This window comes from Dermacentor albipictus, chromosome 1 (genome assembly GCF_038994185.2).
Source record: "Dermacentor albipictus isolate Rhodes 1998 colony chromosome 1, USDA_Dalb.pri_finalv2, whole genome shotgun sequence".
NCBI lineage: Eukaryota > Metazoa > Arthropoda > Arachnida > Ixodida > Ixodidae > Dermacentor > Dermacentor albipictus.
In genome coordinates this window covers 280,993,189-281,018,594 of record NC_091821.1, presented here as the reverse complement: position 1 = coordinate 281,018,594, position 25,406 = coordinate 280,993,189, and the positions used below count along the sequence as shown (strand labels likewise).

The 25,406-nt window shown below is 44.5% G+C and overlaps 1 long non-coding RNA gene across 1 annotated transcript; it reads right to left on the bottom strand.

Moving 5' to 3' along the window:
- Positions 1 to 1,959: 1,959 nt before the first annotated feature.
- LOC139054410 (uncharacterized) lies at positions 1,960 to 23,603 on the bottom strand. Its single transcript, XR_011511191.1, has 3 exons — positions 20,979 to 23,603; positions 8,482 to 8,544; positions 1,960 to 2,290 (listed from the first exon to the last, which is right to left on the bottom strand). It is a non-coding gene; the product is annotated as an uncharacterized lncRNA (long non-coding RNA).
- Between the last annotated feature and the right edge of the window lie 1,803 nt (positions 23,604 to 25,406).

Here is a 25,406-nt window from a genome sequence, read left to right as displayed (position 1 = left end):
ATAGAGACGCTCAAATACAGCATAAATATAAAGGCTGTGTGGTGCAGCGCAAAGTGGGACACAGAAATGCGAAGCGCCAACTGAGAGTGCTGGTCCTCGTGTTACTGGGTCCCGCTTCGCGTTGCACCACACAGCCGCATGGAAAACTAACTAGTCCCAACCATCATCCCATCAATATAAAGAAAAATAGTTCAATAACACTTTTTCAAATGCTTTCACATCATCAATGATTAGCAGACTTTCAGGCGACACGTGCCAGTGTGGGATAGTGCGAGGGAAAAACGAATGCTGAAAAAGCATAGTGCGAGCAGACTGTGGTACTATCTGAAGATTACGAGTGTGACGTGTTGGTCTTAATAAACAGGGGCGAACATATGAGTTGGGGTTGATAGTAAATTGATTAATGAGCAATAAAAAGGATTTTATTCTAGCAATAGCTCTCCTCATTTTTAGACAAAATGTTGATAGCCATGAGCTGAGTTGGTGAATCCTTGCGACAATAGGAGTTACAATTGAAACAAACTGTCTTTCTTTTAATAATTTCAAGCTTTTAAATGTCTTTCTTTAAGTACGGATACCAAGCTATGCTCACATATTCTAGTTGGGGCCTCAAGAGCATATCATACGTGCGCATTTTTTATGAGATGGGCAGCTTTTAGTTTTCAAAGAAACCCAAGTATTCTCGAGGTGGATGCACAAAATTTATTACTGTGATGGGACCATGATAAATTATTAGTGATAGTAACCCCTAAATGTTTATGTTCATAAGCTTGGTTTTGTAAGTGCTTGTTAAATTTATAATCATATTACAGAGTATTTCTCTTTCTAGAGACCTGAAAAAAAAAAGATTATGTGTCATTTGATTTCATAGAACAAACCTGGTACCACTCTGAACAGTGTTAAGGCTAGTCTGTAAGCATTCTTGGTCGCTCAGCGAAGTGACAGTTTTAAAGTCAATGCAGTCATCTGCAAATAACCTCATGCCTACTGATGATTTCTCGGTTGTTGAGATAATATCATCTATATAGATAAGGAACAGTACTGGGCCAAGAACACTGCCCTGGAGAACTCCAGATGATACCTGGAGGACCCCAGATGAGCAGCTCTGCACCTGAAAAAACTGAAATCGGTTTGAGGTAAAAAATGAATCCATTTGACAAGAGTTAGAAGACCAGTATTCTGCAGTTTTAATGCAAGTTTGTTGTGTAAAATGTGATGAAATGCCTTACTGAAATTAAAAAATACATCAATTTCTTCGCCTTTGTGAAGCGCTAGTGCCAGTTCATGAATGGTTGTAACTAGTTGGGTGGTGGTAGGCAAATGGTTCCTAAAGCTGTGTTGGAAGTGAGAAATAATTTTCTTTTTATCTAGAAATGAACAATGTAATTGTAAACCAAATCTTCCATAAGCTTGGACAGAGAATGTTAGTGAATTTGGTCAGTAGTTAGAAGCATTCAGTTGATCACCTCTTGTAAGGTAATGGCAGAGGGCAGGAAGAAAGAGAAGCTTCTGGTTTGCTACCCAACACTGGGGGAAATGCAAGTGGGAAAGAAGGATGGAAGGAATAGCAAAGAAAGAAAGAAAACGTGTGAAACATACATGGGGTGGAGAATTCCTGGGAGTATCGAGGTGGTCTCCATTAGGCCACTCGAATGCAGAAACTTCAATAATGCCTTGCATAAGTGCCAACTACGTGGGGGCTCTGAGGCCTGAGCCCACTCCAAGATTTCCGAGGGGTGGGGGTGGGGCTCTCCAGCGATGCCGCAGCCTGTACCCTCCCCCCAAAGTGTTATTACTACAGTTCTGCTACCCACATCATTTGATGTTTCTTTTCAGTTGCCTCTACCTTTTCACTTGGAATTTTATTGTGGCTGAAAGCTTACTGCATCATTGTCGATGCGGATGTACACAGCTTTTAATTCATACTTTTGCTTTATTGTGCACATTGCTGCAGGGGCGTCCGCGTCAGCAGTCGTTTGGTGTGTTGTGACACCACGTACCCGAGCACACGAGGGTTGGACCCTCCCGCGTGTAGCCGAGCGTGGCTTAGCCGTGTCTGGGGAAAGGGAGATCCTGGGGGTTGAGCCAATGCTGGGTGTTTAGACCTTTAAGGCCCCCCCAGCGGGGGCAACACACCTCTTTGGCCTCTGCTTCACATAGACGGCACCTCCAGACGGACCCACCTGTAGGAAATCGGCAGTCGCCTTTTCCTGTCCTCCTCTTCAATCTTCGTCTTTCTCTCTAGCCTTTTCATCTTTCCTGTCTCCTTTTCTTCTTACTTCCAAATTTCCTGGCGGAAAGGGTTAACCATGTGTTTTATATCCAATCTTCGGTATGTACATTAGGTTATAGTGGCGGCGTATGGCTGGCGCCTGCAGGTTTTTTGGAACCTGCAGCATCCCTTTGTTGGGATCGGTGGTGGGGGGCTACCACTGCCGCCAAAATTTAAAACAATGTTATGACAGAAGCTTTCCCCGCCTTCCAGATCAGCCTCTGAAACGAGGTCGCACCAAAGTACCTTTCGATTTTACATTCAGAGTAAATACAGGCACGTTCATACGTTATCATGTCATGCACAGCGAAGGAACCACCCCAATGCGACAACTCTACCCTTTCTTAGTGGCATAATGCCCAAAAGAAAAAAATTGGAGAAAGCTACAAAGCCTCTAAAATGACAAGTGGAGACATTCTCCTGGAACTTAAAAAGAAAGAACAGTTAGAAAAGATCTCCGATCTCACCAGCATTAGTGACATCAAAGTAATGATCTCACCACACCAATCACTAAGTACATGCAGGGGCGTGATCTCTGAAGAACATTTCCTTAACTTAAACGACAAAGAACTGCTCGAGGGTTTCCAAGAGCAAAACGTAATCAAAGTGCAGAGAACTATGTGATACTTACTTTTGGCACCAGATTCTTCCCAGTTCACTCGAAGCAGGGTATGTAAAGATCAATGTTAAGCCATACATGCTGAACCCAAGATGGTGCTTCAAGTGCCAGAAGTTCGGGCATGCATCACAATCATGTAGATGTAGAGCAACATGCGCAAAATGTAGTGCCAATGATCACCCTTCGGACAACGCTAATGCTCCTCCACATTGCGAAAACTGCAAAGGAGGTCATGCCGCTTATTCGCGATCTTGTCCCCTCTGGAGGAAAGAGAAAGAAATAATTGCACTCGCAGTGAAAGAGAAAATCTCTTTCTATGAAGCAAGGAAGAGACTATCTCACTTACCTCAAACAAGCTATGCCAGTGTGGTGCGGCAGCACCACACTGGTTCTAGGGGTCTATAGGGGTCACAGCCAGTGGCCCCGTAGTACCTCCATCCTTGGTGGCAGCGGCCAGTGCTGCTCCAGCTAAGGCAGGCCCCCAGACTGCTGTGTCTCAGGGCCCAAGGCTTATTCAAGGCCCGAGACGAGCGTCTCATGGCCTCTTCGATCCTCCAGCACCTCGGAGAAGGCTATGGAGGTCGACCCAAAAACCACGGTGTTGTTGACGCCAAAGGACCAGTGCTCTCTGGAGCGCACTAAACAAGACAAACAGCTCATAGCTGCGCCACCAAAAGGCCAGGTAACCTGAATGGTTACCACCCTCGTTTAGACTAGCTAGCTTATCATTACATGTCACCTATAACCTTCTAAAACACACGCATATTAAAGTGAACAGTTCTAACTGCTTAACAATGGCTTTCATCATCCATTGGAACTGTAGAGGTCTGATACGTAATTTAGGTGACATAAAAGACATAATAAATAAATTCTCGCCAATGGCATTCTGCCTTCAAGAAACAAACCTAGGGCCCAAGAACAGTCAAATCCTTAATGGTTTTACCGTTGTCCGAAGGGACCGCGAACCGTTTGTCAGGAGGAGTCGCCATAGTCGTTCAGGGCGGCACCCCTACGCGGAATGTTCAGTTGAATACTTCTTTTGAGGCTGTCACCATCACCGTTCTATCGCATAAAACCATCGCCATCTGTTCACTATACATCCCACCCCATACTCATTTTACTACTAGACAACTAGAAAATCTAATACACCAGTTGCCGGAGCCTTTTATTTTAGTAGGAGACTTTAATGCCCACTGTACCCTCAGGGGCAGCGATAGTACAGACCAAAGAGGGCAAGTAATTCGAGGTTTTATATTGTCTACCAGCATATGTCTTTTAAACTCGGGTTCACTAACATATTTTTCACCAAGCTCACACAAATTTAGCTGTCTTGATTTAGCTTTCGGCTCACCGTCTGTCTTTAGTGATTTTAAGTGGGAAGTCCTCGCCACTTCATAAGTAAGTGATCATTTGCCGGCATTTATAAAGCTATCATCCAAATTACCTACCATAATCTTTAAGCCACGTCGCTGGAAAATACATCTTGCTGACTAGCTGTTTTTTGTGAAACATGTAAAACTTGAAGAAGTCTTTTCAAATGAACTCAGCTTGAATGAAATTAATGAAAAGTTTGCGGTTTTAATTTCAGTGGCAGAAAAGGCAATACCTCAAACATCTAGCCTTGTGCGAAAAAAAATTACCCCTGGTAGACTCCCGAGTGCACAGAAGCAAAAAAGCTTCAAAATAGGGCCTGGGCCATGTTACGAAGACACCCCACCTATGTTTTAAACAGGCCAAAGCCAAAGCACGATTTATCAGAAGGCAGGCAGAAAAATAATCGTGGAAAAAATACATATCTTCAATACACAGTTTAATCACATCTAAACGAATGTTAGAACAGGTTGGAAAGTTTTGGGGAGATTACTCATCTTACACAATGCCGTTACAAGCCCAGGCACACAAACAACAATACAAGAACAGGTAGATATTCTTGGCGAACATTTTTCTGATGTATCCAGTTCAGTGAATTATACAAAAGAATTTTTACAGTACAAACAGTCTGCTGAAAAACAGAAGCTGCCACTACTGGCGCGTCAAATGAGCCGTACAATTCCCCGCTCACACAACAAGAAATCAACAGATTCCTTTCTGCAGGGAAAGAAACGGCACCAGGTCACGACCGTATTCACTACGCCATGCTGGCTTATCTATTTCAAGCATCTTTAGGCGCTCTCCTTAAATTTTTCTACATAATCTGGGAATCTGGTATAATGCCGGAAGAGTGAAAAAAAGGCAATAGTAGTTCCATTTCTAAAAGCCGGTAAATCCCCAACATCTGCAAGCAGCTACAGACCCATTGCCCTCAGAAGCTGTTTGGCAAAAATCATATGAAAGCATTATCAATATAACACTCTCATTTTAGAATCAAGAAACATCATAGACCCCCACCAGTGTGGATATAAAAAGGGTTGTTCAACTACTCACCATCTTGTCCGTCTAGAACATGAAATTCAATATGCATTTTGACCCAAGCAACACTGCCTTGCAGTTTTCTTTGATTTAGAAAAAGCCTATGGTACCACATGGAGATATGGAATTTTAAGAGATCTGGCTGACCTTGGCATCCGTGGTAAAATGCTGAACTGCCTAGCTGATTTTACGTCTAATAGAACATTTCAGGTATGTCTGGGCTCAGTACATTCTCATACATTTACACAGGAAAATGGCATTCCACAAGGCTGTGTTCTCAGCACGACACTGTTTATAGTAAAAATGAACTCAGTTAATAAGATGACACCGTCGTCTCTTATGCACTCTGTATACGTAGATGATCTCCAAGTGGCTTGCCGCGCCTCAAATTTGCCAACCTGTGAAAGGCAGCTTCAAATCACAATAAATAAACTTACACAATGGGCTAGCAAAAGTTGTTTCCGTTTCTTCACACAGAAAACAGTTACTGTTTTGTTCTCTGAGAAACAAGGGCTACACAGCAATCCAGTCCTAAAATTGAATGACGCCATACTGCCGGTGAAACAAGACGATAAGTTTTTAGGAGTAACCTTTGACACCAAACTAAAATTCCTAGCTCACATAAAAGTACTAAAGATTAAAGCAAATAAAGCGCTAAATATCCGTAAAGTTTTGTCTCATAAGCATTGGGGTTCCGACTTCTGACTGAACGTGTCTTTTATGTATCTACCAGTCTCTTGTGCGCAGCATTCTAGACTATGGCTGCACGGTTTATGGCTCAGCCAGACAGTCTTACATTCGACAACTTGATCCTGTTCATAACCTGGGACTGTGACTGGCAAGTGGTGCCTACCGAACATCACCTGTCCAAAGTTTATACGTCGAGTGTAATGAACCTCCCTTACAGCAGCACAGAGCGTTACTCACTTTTTCCTATGTGCTCAAAGTTCAGTCCTCACCACAACACATATGCCACAACATCGTCACACAGTGCAACTCACGCTTACACTACACAAATAAAATGAACATGATTAGGCCGCTTGTCCTGCGATATGAGCAATATTGTTGGGAGTATGACATACCTTGCAAAGTCCTCCAGGTTGCCAAAAAACCACGACGATTGCCCCCGTGGTACGATTTTACGCAGTTATGTGACTGGACATTAACACATTTAAAGAAAAGAGACGCCCCACACGAACACATTATACAAGAATTCCGGGCTCTTCAGGACAAATATCAAAATAACATGGAATTCTACACTGATGACTCTAAAACAAAAGAATGCGTGGGTGTAGGGGCCATAACAGAAAATTGGGAAACAAGTATTCGTCTACCTAAACATGCCTCTATTTTCCCTGCTAAAGTTTATGCTGTATGGGTTGTAGTTAAAAAGATTATCACTGGCAAACCCAAAAACACACTCACATACACTGATTCCTTAAGTACACCGAATACTCTACATCTGAAATCTGAGTGTGAACCCTTGTTAGGAGATATACTAAACATGGTCGCGCTCAACAAATACGGAAGATCAATCCGCTTCTGCTGGGTACCAAGTCACATTGGGATACCGGGTGACGAAGCAGCTGATAGATATGCATCGATGGCAGTGTACAAAGACATAATAAACACAACACTTCCATATAAAGATAGTATCCGTGCCATCAGCAAGGCCTTAACGTCAAAGTGGCATCACGAATGGGACCAGTGTACAGACAACAAGCTACATCTCACTAAACCTGTACATGGTGAGTGGAAGTTGTGTAACCACTAGGAGCGGTTCTTTGAAGTAGTTCTATGCCGACTACGCATTGGGCACACACACATCATACACAATTATTTACTTACAAAAGAAGACGTACCAACATGCGAAAAATGCCAAGAGCCACTTACAGTTATTACTCACATGCACACATATTGAAGTACAAAGACGAAACCTTTTGCACAACCTATATCAACTGCACATACCTTTACATCCTGCTTTAATTTTAGGAGATGATTCGATAGTCCCATTACCTGACGTCCATAAATTCCTAGACAACACTGGCTTTTTACACAAAATATAGATTAACAGATCCTTTCTCCTATTAAATAGTATTATAAAACACCTCATGTTTGGCACAGCATAGCCTTAGCCACTTTTGCGCCACTAAACCTCATTTAACTAACTTTATGGTGTGCATTCGACAGAGTGCAAAGGTCCAAATAAGTTTCTCGCATCTTCTTTCCTCTCTGCTATGCTCCTTCCATGTATATACACGCTCTGAACCACCCCCAATGTGGGCAAACTTTCAAAAAAAAAGAAAACTTCGCTTTAAAAGAATGCTGATTTGCATGCGGAAAAATATATCAAGGAATGGGGTGCTGGGCCAGGGAAGCTAAGAAACCGCCACAATAAACAGGTGGGAGGGCAGGTATGAGAATGGCCTCGAAGTCCACGCAGAAACAGAAACATAGGAGTGTTAGCGGCCACCGCGCCGTTCAACCGGTGAATGTTGAAGTGTGTGACAGTGACTAACATGAAAGAATGGTAAAAAGGGGACTGGAGTGATGGATACGAGGAAGGGGGTATGTGCATAAAAGTGGTCAAGAATGAAGTTGATGGGTAATTATAAACAGAGGAAGAGCATCTCGTCACTGCCCGATCGCTCAACACCAGACAGCCGTGGCCAGTCGTCTACCTGAGGCTCACCTACCATGTGATAACACGTGCTGCTTGCTGTGGAGAGCGCATCCTAACTAAACATCTCGGCAATTTTCAGAATAGACGGGTGTCTGGAGACACGACGCTTTCAAATTTCTCAGAGCTAATGGCCCTTATTGTATTGCGAGCAACGGATGCTGTAATTTTCACAAAGGCTTCTAAACAGGAAGCAGCTCTGCTCGGACTGTCTGGCTTATCAGTTCCAGAGTATGATCAAATAATATGTGTTGACTAAAATACCATGATCGCAAGTTACTTCCAAACATCTCTTCAAACAAGTCAGACAGCAGGTCACCAAAAATGAATGAAGCTTGCATCATATGATACTATTGAAGTTCTAGCGCCAAGCTTCATTCCTTTATTTTTAAATCTAGAATAATATAGCATGCCCACAATGGTGAAAGCGCGATTGAGTGATAGGAAACTTGTAAAATAGTGCCTGCGCTCTCCTGTAGGAGCCGTGGCCGTACCATTCACTTGAAGGTCTGGCTGGAAAACAACGATGATCTCCATTGTTACCTGGGCTGCAACAAGTCTGACCTGCAAACGAGACGACACGCGATAGTGCACTGTCTTGTTTTTGTATGGCCCCATTTTTAGCGCTGCTCATTTTTCCATGTACCAGCTAGGTCGACATAGATTGTATAAATGCATCAATTCGTAAACGAAATTTTAGTTTTTTTTAATATCATCATTTTTAAAAATAGCATAAGGATGATAGCATAATTTGTGTGAAGTGGCTGCAAAACGTGCATTCACGTTAAAGCATTCTTGTCCGGGGAGTGCTAGGAGTTTATTTTTGCATGGTGTACAACCTCCATATATGTATATATATATACACTGTGTGTGTGTGTGTCTGTGTGTAGAGAGAGAGCGTGTGTACGTGACGGAGGGGAAGCAGTGGTAGTTGTCGGCGGAAACCACCCCTTCCCCTGAAATAAATTTCTGGCTATGCCACTGGGCTGCACCCATGTAAGGGCTGCATCCCCAACTTGACAGCCCAATATTTGAAAAAATACAACCGAGAAGTAATCTCATTTACTGCGCTGATTTCGATCATGCTCAAGAGCGAATTTTTGTGCATCGCTAGATGATGAGGCGATTGCAGTGGTTTACGGCGGATTTCATACAGTAGTTGGAAAAAGTGGGTCAAATGACCTGGTCCCATGTAAGGCTCGTCAAAATTGCGACAAAAAAAAGTGCGGTCCTTACACGAGTCTATGCATTATATCAGCCATATAAATGTAAACATTCACTTACTAATTAAAATTACAAGCATAGTGTAATGCACGGACCATGTAAACCTGTAAATATCTCACTGGATGACCACTAGCACTCCCCGTCAAAACACTGGCATTATGAAAAACGGCTGCAGCGGGGGCAAACGATTCATACAGCCGTGCGATTCTCTGCAACTCTGCAAATTAGTCATCATTATCATCTGCCTATTTTTATGTCCACTAGAAGGTGGTCCCTGTCAGCGATATCTCCAGTTACCACTTGCTCTTAGACTACGTGATCTGCAACACTAGGGGAGCGGAAAGAAAGCCCCAGAAGGAAGACAACGTGCATGAAGTTAGCAGGCATCCCTGCCACTCTTTATCATTGCACTCACCAATGATTATCAACGATTAGATACGGCCTGCGGGCCGTGTAAACATCAGCCACGCACAGTCATCTGCAGCTACAACAGGGATAGAGAAGACATGCGCTCTCCTTCCCAAGCGTGCGTTTGATCACATGAACTCCAACTAACCCGAATATTGAGCGTGTGCCCATATTGAGCATGTGAATATTGAGATAATGCCCATCAATCCGCCATCCTTTTCAGTTCACTGTTACTTGATTTTTTCTCACATTCACAATGTACGGGTCACTCATTGATATGGCTTTTGGACTTTATATGGAACATCAGGCGATGACAAAAAATAAAACGGGAAATAGAAAACATGCATCATGCTCGCTTCTACCGCGGTTGTGGACGTCGAAATGTGCACCGGCTACAAACACAGCATGAGCACCAATGACAAAGCCAACAGCGGGCACGTCGCTTATCGGTACTTCGCCAAAACACGTCTGACGTTGAAAAGGAAGTGTATTTTCCACCGTATAAGCACCAGTGGAAACACTAGCCGCACGGGGAGACAGCACACATGGCAGGACCAGCCATCTCTTATTGCGAGCTTGAAGCCGGCTCAGATTAGCTCCAAAATAAAGCGCGCCACCCGCATATGTAATAATCCTCAGGCGCACGGACAGCCAAGCACAGTCACTACAAACTAAGTGAAAATGTGCGCTTAACTGACTGCTTTGGCATAACTAACCAATTAGGAAAATTGTTCACTCTCGTTCTAATGGAGGGGTATGCCTTCATGAACGTTGAGTGGTGATATGTCTTGATAAAAGGAAGAAGTTGGGAGCTATAGCATAGCTCTGACATGTTCTGTACCAGGGCGCCAGTTTTACAGTGTGTTCTTTTTACAGTAATGGCATACATGAGGTATTCAGATAGCAAAAGTTACTAGGTGCTAATACGAGGCAAAGAAGCAGTGAGGGAAGCTTCAGGGAAGTGAGGCAAGCGTCAAGCAAACTACCTGGCTTAGAAAACAATGCAAAAGTTATCCAAAGGAACGAAAATGCGGTACATAACAGTGCAAGCAGGGTGAGGCCTTTTGGGTACGCCAAGTCGCTTGGTTGCGCTATTTGTAAAACACCATAATCTATGCTGTGCATTTTCCCTATTTTTATTTGTCATATGATTTATCAGCTGCTCAACAACGTAATCCACACTGTTCCTACTTGCTCTCTTGTCCTTTCATGCTTTTGAGATAACGCTGTGCCTTATTCATCATCATCATCATCATCAGCCTATTCATGTCCACTGCAGGACGAAGGCCTCTCCCTGTAATCTCCCATTACCCCTGTCCTGCACCAACCGATTCCAACTAGCACCCACAAATTTCCTAATTTTGTCGCACCACCTAGTCTTCTGCTGTTCTCTACTGTGCTTCCCTTCTCTTGGTACCCATTCAGTCACCCTAATGGTCCAGCGGTTATCTAATCTGCACATTACATGACCTGCCCAGCACCATTTTTGTCTCTTAATGTTTATTAGAATATTGTCTATACCCGTTTGCTCTCTGATTAAAACCTCTTTTTTTGTGTCGCTTAAAGTTATGCCTAGCAGTCTTCGTTCCATCGCTCTTTGCTTGGTCCTTAACTTGTTCTCAAGCTTCTTTGTCAGTCTACAAGTCTCTGCCCCATATGTCAGCACCGGTAAAATGCACTGATTGTATGCTTTCCTTTTCAATGATAACGGTAAGCTCCCAGTCAGGAGCTCACGATGCCTGCCGTATGCGATCCAACCGATTTTTATTCTTCTGTAAATTTCTCATGGTCAGGGTTCCCTGTGATTAGTTGACCTAGGTAAACGTACGCCTTCACAGACTCTAGAGGCTGACTGGTGATCTTGAACGCTTGTTCCCTTGCCCGGTTATTTACCATTATCTTTGTCTTCTGCATATTAATCTTCAACCGCACTCTTAGACTCTCCCTGTTAAGATCCTCAATCATTTGTTGTAACTCGTCCGCAGTGTTGCTGAATTATTTATAAATTTATTTGCTAATATGGTTCTTTATTTGTGCGCCTGATGAATTATTACCTGATAATACTTTATTCTACCACTGGGAAATAAATGAAAACGATGGCATAATGCATGCTTTGACAAACTACTGTGTTATGGAGCCACATTGCTTTATGCTAATAATTCTAGTCATAAGTTGTGTTCAGAAATTGTTATATATTGTATAATTTCTATATATATTATGTCTTATCTTCCCAAATGACCTTTCGTCAAGAAAAGATGTCTTGGTTGTACCTATTTGTATTAAAACTTTCTGAAGTCATTACATGGCTTTTTTTCATTGATGTGTATTTGTGTAACCTAATACACACAAAACACATGTATCTACCTAACGTCCTGAACTGAATCTACTTGAATGGCTCATCCAAGAGATGCCAGTCTCTTGGTGATGCAAGGAGACTCAGGCTGTGATATTGAATTGTCTCCTACTATGAGGTCTTGTAACTACTCATATAAGGCAGACACTTCAGTGAACAATTCTTTAAGGTCACACAAAGTTTCAAGTGCAAGTGCTATTAAAGGCCATATATATATATATATATATATATATATATATATATATATATATATATATATATATATATATATATATATATATATAGACACACACACACACATACATATATGGAGTTCGGAAAGCTGGTCGCCCTGCACAGAAGAATGATGCTTTGACTAACTGCTTACATGTGACGACTGTATAGGCCAGCATTCCCGGATTGTCTGCTTTGAAAGCAGAGCAGACAATCCTTACAAACACCTGTCTGCTACAAACCCCAGGCTTGACCACTTTTCATTGTATGAATGTTAGTTCTGTCAAGCAGTGTCACAGGTATCTGACAGAAATGTCCTGTATAGCTGCATCATTGTGTGTACTGAAGTAACCCAAGTTTTCCCTCCCAGAAATTTGAACAAATGAGAAATGGCCATTGGATGCTTTTTCACGTGGGCCACATGGGGCTGCAATAGAGGTCGTGATCAATGATTACTCCTAAGAATCTGTGCATTCTGAATATGAGATATTTTGTCTGCTGATGAATATGGCATACGAAGTCATTAGCTTTCAGCTAAATGTGGCCAGCGCACATTTTTCTGGCTACATCTTGAGGCTTGTTTACCAAGACATGTTGACATTGAAGCCACAGCTTTCTGAAGCCTCGTACAACATTGATTTCGTACATATGATTATGTGCTTGTACCGCTCCCCTCTATAGTGCTGCATTCTGGCCCTAAGAGGAAGCTTTAGCTTGGCCTTATCTAAATACACATATGGGAAAGGATACATTTTTTCTTGGCAATCACTACATTGATTTTGACTATGTCTGTTGCATTTAAAAGAAAACTTAAGATCTACTATCTGTAGAAAGCAGATTAGTCCATCAATTTAAAAAAAAAAGCTCTTGAAAACTGCAAAATTTCAAAAATTTGAATATCGTTTAACTACTCAGCAATGAAAAATGATATCACAATTTTGTAATCTGCACCTAATAATAAATCTAAAGTGGTCAAAATTGATCTATTAGACACTGCTCTGAAATATACCACTAATTTGTTTTAGCTCTTTTGCAAAATGTTTGTAAACGTCATACCAATGTCATGCAAGCTGTAAGTTTATATATCAGATTTGTCCACTTGAGATGTTCTACAGATAGTTTACAGAATGGCTATATCCGTTTTTGGTGCAGAGTTATGCATTCGTAAACTTCGTGCTTTTAGTATTATTTTTTTTCCGAGTCTTACCAATTTATGGCAGTTCTTATTCAAAATTTGACACCCTAAATCAAAATCCTGCTTCCTTGGGTTGCTTAATTTATCTTCATTAAATGCAACAAAATTTATTTAAATCAGTCCAGCAGTGGTCTCACAAGAATATTTCTGTGCTTTACATCTGTTTAATTAGGGACATGGGAGTTGGCCTCGAACCAACGCTTCCTCTTAAAGGTAACATAAGTATTATGAAGTACAGTGGATCAAGTAAGTAGTCTAGTTCCTCAATCACTGACCTATCCGAAAAATATTTTTTATCATCAAAATGGGCCAAAACAGCTCTGGATGCCTCAGCTCGTGCCTCTTTCTGTTCACTGTTCAAACATTTTGGCACCCACTTTACTGAAAGCTTGTGCATGTGTAGGATATTGGTAGTAACGAAACCAACATGCTCCCGGGAGATGTCGAGTAACTGGGTTATCTTTTTGGTGGATATTCCCCTATCCTCAAAAATCAGTTTAAGGACAGCATCGCTTGTTGCCGGATCTGTTGAAGTTGTTGCATTGAAATTAAGGTTGCAGGGTTCATCTTCAATGGTAAAATGACCGGTCTTGAAATGAGAAACCCAGATGTTTAATGTGTTGCAAGGACCCTTCTCCCCTAATATTTCTGACATCTCAGTGTAAATGTCCTTTGCACTTTCCCAGAAGAAACAAGAAGTTCATGATGCCCCGTAGCTCCACAGATGTGAAATAAGCTTCTGCCTTTGCCATTTCAGGTTCTATATGAAATTAAAATAGTTATGAAAAATCAGACACATCTCATACCTTCACCATTGCTTAAGAAAATATCAAGCTTTTATATGGTGCCAAGTTTGTTTTAATTCTACATGCAAGTTGGCAAAGCCAGGAACTTTTCAACACCCCCTAGTAGTATGTCCAGTGCAGGATGAAAGCCTCTCCCATCCATCGCCAATCACTCCCATCTTGTGTGAACTGACAGAAGAGTCTTCACGGCTATGTTTTTTTCTCGTGGCAACCATTCTGCTGCTCTATTAGCTCTGTGTACCACAAACTCCACTTAATCTCTCGCCAGCTGCCCAAGTTTATCCTCTCTCATTGTATCGTATCTATGCATTGTATCTGGCGCAGTGCTGGCTTCGCATCTACGGCACATATGGTGTGACCGATATCTGTATCGCACATAACACATGGTGGTGAGGGAACACCATCTCCCACTTTGTGTATATATACACGGCTGTTGAATAAATGGGGACGTTTTCCGCTCCCTTTGCTTGGAGCCCCTGGTCATGTCTCGCCTGCGGTACCACACGATACATGGTGTCAGAAGTGGGATTAGTGCCGATGTCGAGTCTTGGTAAACTGAAGATTATACTGCAAGACCAGCTCCATGGACTTCCTGAAGCCACCAAGTCCGCTGAGCTCGGTTGGTGAAATTGCCAAGAACTGGCAGGCATTCAAGCGAAGGTTCGAATTTTTTCTTCCCACATCAGAACAGCCAACCGGCAAGCCTCGAACGGAATCATGCAAGACAGCACTTCTGCTGAGCATTGCAGGAGAGGAAGCCATCGAGATCTTCAACACATTCAGCTTTGGCGAAGACGAGAGCAGGAATGACTACGCCACTGTCATTGCGAAGTTCGATGCATATTGTGCGGTGCAGCAGAACGAAGTCCATGAGCGCTACGTTGTCCGCACGCAAGTCCAGGCCCCTGGTGAGCTTTTCGAACCTTTTTTGAGAGACTTGAAGAACCAAGCACGAGCATGCAACTTTGGCTCCCAAATGGATGCAGTGATAAGGGACCAAATTGTTTATGGAACTAATGACGAGAAACTTCGGGAAAGGTTGTTTTGGGACATTACGCTGAATTTACTGAAGGCTGAGCAGGTTGCTAAAGCAGCTGAAGCGGCAGCAGTGCAACAAAAAGTTTGGGCTTGGGAGGAAAGCCACATTGACACGATGCGTAAGAAACACCCAAGTAAACGAAGTGAGTTGCCCAGACATTACAAGTGTCCTAAGTGCACACGTATGCACCCACCACGAAGGTATCCTGCATTCGGGAAAACGTCGCAAGTGTCAACGCCGTAACCATTTTGCTATCTGCTGCAGACAATTTGCCGATACTGGCAACCTTCAGGGCAGTGAAGATAACTTTGACATTCTGGACGTGTCAGGCTGCACAGCAAGCCAACATGACTGGACAGGTGTCGCCCAAATCAAGAACGTACGACTTGAATTCAAGGTCGATAGAGGAGCGCAAGCAAATCTACTGCCTTTCAGATGCTACTGTAAAATTCGCCCTAAGCCACCCCTGAAACCAAGCAGCGCGGTTATATTCGTTTGGCGGAGGGGGTTATCAAGCATGATGGTGTCATTCGTACAGAATTAGCACTAAGTGATCGTTGCGCCATCCTCGACTTCTTCATGGTATCCAGGGGGTATCAGGGCATCCTAGGCTTACAGGCTAGTGAAAATCTTGGACTTGTGTCATGCATACACGCAGTATCTCAAAACAGTTTTGAGGAAGTCGCAATGAACTTTCCCCATTTGTTCACAGGAACCGGGTGCGTGGAAAGGGTCTTTCGAATGGTTCTTCGTGACGACGCCACGCCAATCGTCCAAGCAGCCCGATGGGTATCGCTGGCTCTACAGGAACCCTTGCGAGAAGGACTGGGATGCATGGAGTGCGCAGGCATCATAGCCAAAGTCACCTAACCCATATACTGGGTAAGCCCATTGGTCATTGTTAGAAAAAAAGACGGGAAAATTCGAGTATGTATCGACCCCAGGAGGATTACCCATGCATCAAGAGAGAACATTACACAATGCCGCAAAGGGAAGGCATAGAAGCAGAGTTAGTGGGCACTACAGTTTTCACCCGTCTTGACGCGAACTCTGGTTTTCACCAAAATCCATTGGACAACGAAACCTAGCGAATTTGCACCTTTGCAATGCCATTCAGGCGCTACAGATTTCTGCACTTACCGTTTGGAATAGCTTCGGCACCTGAGGTATTTCAGAAAACACTAAATGAAATTATTGAAGGCCTTCCTGGCGTCAGAGCGTGCGTTGATGATGTACTAGTGGGGGGGTCGTCGAGGCAGGAGCATGACAGGCGCCTGAAGTCAGTACTGTAAGCAGCAGAATGCAGCGGGCTGACATTTAATCCCATCGGTGCTGGCAAAATCGAGTTTCTTGGTGGCGTCATTGACCAGAAAGGCATCAAACCAAGCCCGTCTCTGACAAAATCAATGGTACAAATTCCACCGGCGACGGACGAGCTCACAATATAGAGGATGCTAGGAACCATGAATTATTTCAGCAAGTTTATGCCGTCACTCCAAAGGACGACGCTCCTCAGAAATTTCATAAAGCAGAATACTGCGTTTGACTGGACGCCTAATCACGCTGAAGAGTGGAGGCAGCTTTGCGAAAGTTTAAGTAGAGAGCCTTTACTAGCCTTGTTCGATCAAACAAAAGCAACAAAGGTGTGATGTGATGCATCACGAAACGGAATCGGCGCAGCGCTATTGCAGTGCCACCAGGACACATGGAAGCCAGTCACGCATGCCTCGTGGGCACTTACAGAGTACGAACAGCGTTACTCACAAATTAAAAAGGAGCCGATGGCGGTCGCATATGGCTGCGAGAATTTTAACCATTTTGTCTATGGTGAGTCGTTTATTCTTGAAACTGATCACCACCCCTTGATCGCCATCTCGCAGAAGGCCATTGGAGACATGCCCCCGAGGTTGCAGCGGTTTTTCCTGTGCCTTCTTCGTTATGACGTAAAACTTCAGTTCACACCAGGGAAGCAACTGCTTCTCGCCGACATGCTGTCACCTGCAACAACCGGACCCATCACGGAAAACGACGTCATCAACGACGACACTGAAGTGCACGCAGTAAGTGTTGTCTCTTCACTTGTCACCGATAACACCTGGAAGAGGTTGGCTATGGAAACTAGGCGGGATGAAGAATTAAAGCAAGTTCTCGGGGACCTGGCGGCAGGAAAAGCACTCCAAGGCCATTGGAAGTCTTTTGAAGGAGAGCTTTCTAACGTGAACAGAGTCCTCTTAAAAGGGTGCAAAAGTGTAATTCCGGCTACCACGAGGAAATAAACTTTGGAACCCATTTGTCAAGGCCATCTGGGCATCAATAAATGCAAATCACGAGCCAGGCAACTCGTCTTCTGGCCAGGAATCAACCGTGACATAGAACCTTTCGCACAGGGAGTTCTGCATGCAAAACATACGCGTACAGACAGCCCCAAGAGCCATTAAAGTTATGCCCAGTACCTGATAAACCGTGGCATTATGTTGGCATCTATATTTTTGAGCATGGTGGACGGTCATACCTGTTTGCCTACGACGCATTATCAAACTTTCTTGAAGTAGAGCTGCTAAAAGATACTACCGCGAAGACAGTCATTGAAGCAACAAGTGCGATTTCTGCGAGCTATGGCACACCAGTTGAAGTTTGTTCGGATAATGGCCACAATTTTCTAGCCACGCTTTTGCTGCATTTGCCCGATGGTATGACTTCAACCACACCACTTCCAGCCCTAGGTACCCCCAGTCCAACGGTCTCGCGGAAAAAGGCGTACAAGTAGTTAAGAGGATTTAAAAAAAAAGCACTTAATTTAATCAAGATTTTTGGCTTGATCTTCTTGCCTACAGATCTACTCCATTGGAATCCGGAGCATTGCCTGACTAAGTACTTCGAGGAAGACGATTACGGACAACGTTGCCCGACGTCCGGCCATGTCCAGGTCGCAAGGTACAGAAGCATTGTCAGATCGACCATTCCAGCCAACAACTACCCCCGCTCAACCCTCGAGACACGGTACGCATCAAAGAAGGGGCATGGGCCACCAAAGGTCAAGTCATTCAAGCTACGACATATCCCCGGTCGTATAACATAATCACTGAAGACGGCACATTCCTGTGGCACAATCGGCGACATTTGCTGCCTACAAGAGAAGCTTTTTGACACAGAGGCCTTTGTGAGTCCGAGGAGGACCTCTGCCAAGAAGATGACGAAAGATCTTCAGCATACAGCAGCAACGATGCTGCAGAGTCACTGGCCACAACTGGCAGCATTCCTGCCTCATCCAATGCTCCTGCAGGCTTGCAGCAGAACTAAGAACCTGCATTCAGAAGGTCAAACCGAGAACGGAGACCCCCACAGAGGCTTACCTATAATCGAAGCTTTGTGCAGGTTCTCTAAGTCGCATTCTAAATGTTTGTTTCTACTAATGTTGTTGTCTGTTTTTTTTCACTTCTTTGAAAGAAAAGGGGATGTAGCGTATGTATGCATCGTAGCTGGTGCAGCGCTGGCTTTGCATCTATGGCGCATGTGACGTGACCGATATCTGTATCGCACATGACACATGGTGGTGAAGGAACACACCCTGTTCCACTTAGTGTATATGTACACGGCTGTTGAATAAACGAGGATGTTTTCCGCTCCCCTTGCTTGAAGCCTCTGGTTATGTCTTGCCTGCGGCACCGCAGGATACCACATATTGCCCTCTTCCCATATCCTAATTTCACACTTTCTGTTTCATTTTTGTTATTGTTAACTGGTTTTGGTGGATTGCACTGAATATTGGCAAGCTGCCAGTCATGACACGACAGTGTCTATCATATGTACTCCGACCCATTTTCATTCATCTGGAAATTTGCTTCTCGTGATACTCTTGTGATTAGCTGGTCTACTATATCAATATACACCGTCATAGCTTCAAGATACCGACTACCTATCACCAACTCTTGTTCCTTGTGAGGCTGTCAGGCTGTCGAACTGTACTTTGCTGCACATTAATTTTCGAACCTGCCTGACACAGAAATATTGTGCCCCATTTTGTACTATTTTAGGTAGTTGCCAACCCCACAATTAAGACATGGAGCCACAATTGCTTGAGCAGCACAAATAATTATTACATTATATTTTATGCAGCTAGTTTAAGATGTATTCAAATTGCACCATTATGTTATACGTCAAGCAAGTGACTATTAACATCACCGAAACCATAGTTGGAATTCAAGCGGTGTCACAAACAACTCGAGCACAAGAAAGTTGGCTCCACGCAGTAGTTGACGGTGATATAAAATGCAGGAGGACTCTCTCCCATTATCATGTCGAGTCTTGAATAATCTGTTTTCGCAGCATGGTCATAGTGTGTGTGCACCCGCCAATTGGGTGAGGCACCACGAGACTGTCACATTGAGTATTCGTAACATGAATAGACTTCTGTTTCACGTCCAAAGCTACACTACACTTCATGCATGTTTTGAGCTGTCACACGGCACTCTTAAAACAGTTGCTCCCTTTGGAGTGTATGGTAAAACCTCGTTAAACCGTACCCGCTTAAAGAGTATTTTCATTTTAAAAGTAGTAAAGTCAAATCCTCGACTCAGCGGTCATTGAACATAATGCGTTTTGTATCCACATAAACCGTACCAGATTATTGCGTACGCATCGGTTAACACGTAGTTGCCACTTTTCGCCGCGCAATCACGGCGGTGCGTCGTCCGCAATGGGCGGCCTGGCAGAACAACAGCCTTAGAGATCAGAACAAGGGCCTCTCCAAACGCCTTGTGTGTTTGCGCATGAAGCCACATTAACATCATTTCGGCGCCATGCCAGAGCTATTGGGGGTGAGGACTTACGGAGTCGCCATCTGTCGGAAGCGCCTCCCTTGCGTAGTATGAGGGATCACGCGGCGCGCTCCTCATAGGTTTCGCTCGGCCCTCAATAAAACCACGCGGCAGCCCTCCTGGACATTTATGTAGGTACTCTCAAAACTAGAAAAGTTTTTGACTGTGGATATAACAATTATGGGCAAACTGAAAGCACAGAATCATTTACGGACGCTATTTTTTTACCAAATACATACAGTGAACGCCACTGCGCGCGGTCGCCACGATGGAGTCTCGCAAACAGGCTTCTTATGTGAAAGGTAAGCAAACGCTGTGAGTAAACTATGTGAAATATGTTCTTATAGTGGGATGTCTGTATAACCAAATGGAGCATAACAGAATGAAGCCTCAATGCAGCGATTACACGGGTTCGCAGCGACCGACTGCGCGTCTGCATGCATGTCCGCGCACATTGTTTTGCTTTTGCTGCGAGTGCGTTTTCGCACCCTGCAGTGTGCTTTAGGCGGCAGCTTATGAGCATTTGACAGTACACTAGCCACCATTGTTGCGTGGACGCCATCAGAACTGTTCCAAAATAATTTCGTTATAGAGACTTCGACGCCTACGGTGATGTGCCGTCATGACGATTCAATCTTTTTTTTGCCTTCTAAATTCTTGGACATTTCAATATTATTTCTCAAGTGGCTCGCACTGTATGCTTATCGGTCTTCTCAGCGTGCGATTTCCCTCTACTTCTTTTTCGTAATCCAGTGCATTAATTCATAACACAAACATGACCATATGCCATATGCCTTTTTTTAATGTGCTTCTTACCGCTCCCTTTCTGTTCCAGTGAACTTGCCAGTATCTATCATCAACAAGTTTGTAGACCAAATCGTCATGACATTAGCCGGGCAGCGGGCACGGGCGAGCGTCTCAGTGCGCGTTTTCTGCTACTCACTGAACATCGCAGTCCCGGCGCCATAGCAAAAATCTTCCTCGCGTTTGTGCTTGCTGCATGCCAGAGTTGTAGCCGATGGCTGTCTGCCGGTTCTAAGTTTCCCGAGCTCCTTCGCGCAGCTCCTTGTCCTGCGGCTACGTGTAAATAAGGCTGACACCGGGCGCTCCGTTGCGTGCATCCGGCACCGAGCAGTAGCCTACCATGCTGCACTCCTCCAAAAGCAGCCACTGCCTATTATAGTGCTTTCAAACGCTGTCAAGCAGATAGCCATGGCGGGAAAACCTCACCACTTAATTAGAACCGCAGCGCAGGTGGGACTGTAAACTTTCGTTTTCAGTTCGCTTCGGCGCTTTGGAAGCAGCCGATGCGGCCATAACGGCCATAGAATAAAGAACCCACGCGGCCGCTGTGTCCACGTGATCCCTCATGCCACGTCACGCCGACAGTGGCGCCAGCTTTTCCAGTGGTGGAGCTCGCCCCCATTGTGGAGACGTGTAATATGCTCCCACGGAGGAAGGAAACTAAGGAGAAGCCCTGACGTCACTCTTTGTGAAGCAAAAGTGAAGCCGGAAGTCGGCGTTGCTCATGGCGATGCTCCGCCTTTTGTGCCACCCTCCTCTCTTGTTTACATCTTTCGCGAAACCACGCCGCGCTGCGCGTGGTTTCGCGCGCGGAGCGCACGCGCTCGCGCAACATCCGGCAGAGCACGGGGCACGTAACACAGCGCGACAAGACACGGTGACTAACGCAAACCCGCCCACACAGCGCCCTTGCCACGGCACGAAACCTACCAGAGCACGGTACCAGAGCAACACGTGTGAGCGCTCAAAATCAGAACAACGCCGCCATTGTGGCCCAAAAAACGTGGCCATACAGGAAAAAAAATAAAATAAAAAAGCAGCAAAAAAATGAGAACCTACTACGTCATTTCCGCCACACTTTTCTTCTAGCGCGCGGAGGGGGTAGGGCCTCTCCTTCCTTCCTCCGTGGGGTAGGGCCTCTCCTTAGTTTCCTTCCTCCGTGTATGCTCCCTTCAATGGTCAGGCGGCGCAGCGATCGGCTCAGCCGTCAGCGCCGCCGTGTCAGTTGCGCGGAACACCGAGGCGGCCACTGCTACGGAGGCGCTCGTTTGAAACCTGTCGGTCGTTCTAAATTGAGGTTTTAAGGCAATGGAAAACATCGAGGCCCATTTTGGACCACCGACGCTTGAGAGAGGATGTCAGATTTGCGACGGTGTATATCGTGTCAAAGAAGTAAACCGCACGCACATCACAGGAAGGTGCTTAAATTAAATTATGGTATTTTAGGTGCCAAAGTCACGATCGTATTAGGAGGCACGCCGTGGTGGGGAACTCCGGAATAATTTGGACCACCTGGGGTTCTTTAACGTGGACCTAAATCTAATTACACGGTTGTTTTGGTAATTCGAAATTCGGCCGCCGTGGCCTGGATTTGATCCCGCGACCAGGCCCCGCACACTCTCAAGTTCAACAAATGGCCACAGAGGGCGAAAAATCAATCGAGGCGCGTTTCAGCGTAAGCGCACAAGTGGAACTACTGTAATTTGGTCGAATACTTTAATTTATGCTTTCTCTGCTAGGGGCGCTGAACATGCTGAATTTTTTACTTTACACAAACCATTGACATAAACAATCGAGGTGTTTAAGAATGTTTTGTTACCTCAGGCAAATAGGCAGTTGATTTTTGTTTTAATTTGATTGTTGAAGCTGCTTTTTAGTCATAGCGTCAATGTTTTTGTACTTGATTAACCACCGACAGCCCACAGCCTATCGGTATCGATGTCTTTCCTGGCCGTTGGCGTTCGAATACTACGGCGGTAAAACCGGTAAAACATTTTCGAAAGCATGCTGGTTTCGTCTGCGAGTCATTACATAGACTTCCTGTAAAGAGGTCTACTCTTGGCAAGAAATAGTGCCTCATTTTGTTTAGGCGTTGATTATCATAATGAATGCGGCGGAGGTTGAGGGAGTGCGCTTGAAGGTACATTTTTATGCCGTTGATCTCCATAACACCGTAAGTATGCAAACCGATGTCACAGAACACCCGATGCATCATTGTGTGTTCTCCGTCATCGCTTGTTTGCTGTACGCCTACTAATTCTTCATTTCTTCAAATGTTGTACCCTCCTTTTGTCCTTGTTCTCTTGTGCTTCACTTACAGTATGTCGTTCCGTCAGCTGTAATGCGCATTTGCAAAACCAATACGTTTGATAAGACGCAGTGGTTATCATAAATTCACTACACATGTATTAAGCAGGCACATATGGTTCAGATACAGATGCCTGTATGCGGACTTGCACGACGTTGATGCGGATATTAGGATAATTATGACACCCGTAAGGAAGAGGCAGCTGACGGCCGTAAGCTGTTGCGTTCTTTCGGCCAAACTACCCGGCCTGGTAGTGCTGTAAACATGCTGTATAAAAGTGACACGCGGTGACAGGGAAATTATTATACTTAGCAGCCGACCGTACGTTTTGTAGCTTAGGTCTTCTTTCTTGTGCGCTTGTGCTACCCTTATTAATGAGCCATTTCTTGACTATGTTCTTGGCTATGTAACCGCGTTTGTGTGGATGTGTAGACGTGTGCTTTTGTTGTACTTGTAAAATGCAAATAAAATATTTTCAGGCTTACTCAATTTTTGGTGTCGTGTGCGTTTATTCCAGTCGAGGCCATCGTGCCACCTGGAAACCGCATTCTGTCAGTAGCCCTACACGAAATGCAACAGCTGGAGCGCGGCGGCACAACTCGGGGTAACGGCGGCGTAATAAACGAAAAACCGCTCGGGATGCCCTTAAAAGTCAGTTCAGAGTGTGCCTTAACTCGATATGACTCAGCGCGACATGTATTCTGCTGCGCCTCGATCGTGCTCCCGCCAGTTTGGTTGCTGTGTGGCAAACGTAGCGCCTACATATATGTGTAGACGCTACATTTGCCACACAGCAACCAAACTGGCGGGAGCACGATCGAGGCGCAGCAGCCAGAAACCACGGCCGCTCAATGGAAAGTGCGTTCCATTGAGCGTTCCATTGAGCGGCCGTGCAGAAACCCAGTAAAGCCACAGAACACCTGGTAAAGCGTGTGCAAAACCCCGTTTCCGTTTCCTGTTGTACAGCGCCACCTGTGGTCGCATGGATGGGTGGATGTTATGAGCGTCCCCTTTGGAACGGGGCGGTGGGTTGTGCCATCAAGCTCTTGCTACTATATTGCCTAATATTCTACCTAGGTTAAACAATGAAAAAGAAAAAAAAACACTATGAACTACCACGCCCAAATTTTCTAATCCCCTATTGCGAACTGTGCTTTTGTCGTTTCCCTACTTTTCTTCCACCAATCCTCCAGTCGCCTCTTACTAATGTCTATCGCGGACATGTTTGCTTTACCACTGCTCCCTCTGAACCCAAGGGCTTCAAGGAGGCCAGTGGTGCCTAAATCGACCGCTGGGTAGACGTCTTCACATTCTAATAAAACATGCTCCGTAGTTTCCCTAGCTTTACCACAGCAAGCACATGCTTCTTCTTCCTTCTTATATCTCGCTTTATAGGTGCGTGTTCTAAGGCATCCTGATCTCGCTTCGAAAAGTAATGAGCTTCCCTTTGAGTTATCATAAATGGTTTCTTTCCTGATTTCGTTTTTTCCTCTTAAGTAGTTACTCATGGCAGGTTTCTTTTCCTTTGCCGCCACCCATGAGATTAATTCAGCTTCTCTGACTTTCCGCTTGACCTTTGTTGTTGTGTTGTCCACCCTACAGGCCGCATACTTGCTGGTAAGCTTCCTAGTTCTTTTCCTCCACTGTGAATCAATGTTTTTCCTGTACAGATACCTGAACACTCTCCCAGCTCATTTACTTTCTTCCATATTCCTCAGCCGTTCTTCATACTCAATTTTACTGCAAGCTTCCCTCACTTCAAAACTAGTCCAGCCCATATATCACCCTGCACAGCTTCATTTGTAGTCTTCCCGTGAGCGCCCAATGCGAGGCGACCCACTGACCTTTGGTTCCCGTCGAGTCCTGATTGTATCCCTGATTTAAAGCAAACAACCGCATTTCCAAAAGTAAGTCCTCGAAGTATTACACCTTTCCACATACCTCGGAGGACCTCGTACCTATTATATCCCCATAGCGCTCTGTGCTTTATTATGGCTGAGTTTCTCTTCCCCATTTACTGTTATGGTTTTTCCTGTGTTTCCATATATCTATTCCCTTCGTTTATCCATATACCAAGGTATTTATATTATCTTACCTGAGGTATTTCCTGGCCCTGTATCTCCACTGTCTGTTCACTGTTTTCATTGAATACCATAACACCTGATTTTATAACACTAAACTTCAAACCTAAATCGTTGCCTTCCTGTCCACAGATATTAGCACTTTGCTTGTTAGCTAGCTACACAATGTCGTCCGCAT